The sequence below is a fragment of the Bubalus bubalis genome, chromosome 3 (genome assembly GCF_019923935.1).
Source record: "Bubalus bubalis isolate 160015118507 breed Murrah chromosome 3, NDDB_SH_1, whole genome shotgun sequence".
NCBI classification, from domain to species: domain Eukaryota; kingdom Metazoa; phylum Chordata; class Mammalia; order Artiodactyla; family Bovidae; genus Bubalus; species Bubalus bubalis.
Window position 1 is genome coordinate 44697979 of NC_059159.1, and position 2151 is coordinate 44700129.

The window sequence follows — 2151 nt, forward strand, 5'->3', positions numbered from 1 at the left end:
ACCTAAGGAAGCAAAGAGCAGGCCCTGTCTGCTTGTGGACTGATTCAGGACCTTTCCTGGGACGTAACCCCCTAGTGGAGGAGGCCAGGGCCCTGCTGTATCTTATCTTTTCTCTTGTGAGCCATGTCCTGACGCTGCACAAGTTTGCAGAATTTCCTTTCTTGTCCAGCTTTGATTCCATTGATGGGATTAGGCGCCCCCCACAGCCATGTCCTTTGATGTGGTCAGGGGGCAGCAGGGAGATTTCAAGCTCTGGGAGCAAATCTTAATCTTCTGCGGGTTTCTCTGGGATCAGCGCTGGGGTAAACCCATTACATCCCTGCCCTTTCATCCCCCCAGGACACCGGCTCCTCCAGACTCCTCGTCTCAGAGATCCAAAGGGTCTGTCAGATTTAAAGAGAGCAATAAAAGAGGAAGAGAAAGCAGAGCACGAACCTCAGACCCCCGCCAGCACCCGCAGCATCACCAGCAATGTCAGGGCATCTTCCTCTTTCTTCCCTTTTAATCCTGGGCTCTCACAAAATGGGGATTACAGAGGCTTGGGGCCAGCGGCCGGCCGTGCCCCAGCACTGGGCACCTCTGCCGGGCCTGGCCGCCATCTGCCCTCCATCCGCTCAGATCCGCTTTCCTGGATGCACCTGCTTCTGCACATCTGTCTGTACTGTGCTGGGATCTCCATGTCAGGTTGGGGGCGAGTTGGCTAATTGAGCAGATAAGCCACTCAGCCCCCACCACAGTGAAGTTTTAAGGCATGATTTGGATTGGTGAGGCCAGGAAAGAGAAGACAGGACCATAGCCAGTATCTATCCCGGCCACAAGCAGGTATGTCTCATTATTTAAATTAAACCTGACTCCGAGGCTCTCTCTGAAGAGAGGTGGGGAAATTCAACCTCAGTCATTACTTAGGTTTACCCATCACTCCCTCTGCCATGGGCTTCCCAGGTGGCTCAGTGGGAAGATTCTGCTTGCAGGAGACTCGAGTTTGATCCTCTGGAGGAGGAAATGACAACCCCCAGTGTTCTTGCCTGGGGAAATCCCACGGACAGAGGAACCTGGCAGGCTACACTGTCCATGGGGTGGCAAAGAGTTGCACAGGACTGAGTGACTGAGCTCTCGTCCTCTGCCTGGTCCCTGGAGTCCCGGCCCGGTCTTGAGGATGGGGATCTTGGTGAAGGCCTAGGGATGCTCCAGACTAGTCTCAGATGAGGCAGGCAGTTGCTCCCCCACGTCCTGGTGCCCCCAGAGATGAGAGTGAGGCAGCAGGTCCTCACCAGTGGGGATTCCACTGAACTCCAACCCCTCTCCAGCCTTGGGAAAGTTCTCCCTCGGCCTCGAGGCTTTTCGGTACGTCCTTACTCCCTCCCTCCCCGCTAAAGACCTCGGGTTTTCCTTTAGGACAGCATCGCAAGGAAGAGAGGCGGTGGTCAGGTCACCGGAAGGGGGCGTGGAAAATTAACATTTCAAAAATAGTGCTGCAGGGTAGTGCTTGGCGTCTTACATTTAGTATCTCCTTGATTTGCCCAGGCTTCCCTGGTGGCTCAGACAGTAATGCGGGAGCCCAGGGTTCGATCCCTGAGTGGGAAGATCCCCTGGAGAAGGAAATGGCAATCCACTCCAGCACTCTTGCCTGGAAAATCCCATGGACGGAAGAGCCTGGTAGGCAGTCCATGGGGTTGCAAAGAGTCGGACACGACTGAGCGACTTCACTTTCACTTTGATTTGCCCCGGAGAAGGGCCTGGCCCGCCCTGAGGCTCCCGGTGGGGAGGTTAAGGCGGGCGGGGGACGCGGCCCGGGAGCGGAGCGGCCGGCAGGGGGCTCTCAGCGCCGGCCTTCGAGGGAGGAAGCGCTGGCAGCGGCCTCCGATCGGTCAGAGGAGGAAAGGGGAAAATTACTGGAGCTCGGGGGCGGGAAGCGCTGCGTGCCTGGGAGGAAGGCACTGGAGACTGTCGAGTCTGGCAGCCCGCGGCCGGACTCGATCCCCGGGGCTGCGCGGACGGCCAGAGCAAGGGGCGCCAGTGCCGCCCCGACCCCGCCCCGTATCCTCCTGCCGGTGCTGCCGGCTGGAGCGGACTCGGCGTCCCGGGGCGGGGGCGGTGGCGCCGAGGGGCGGGCGGAGGGCGGGCCGGGGCGGGGCGCGTCCTCCAGGCTCC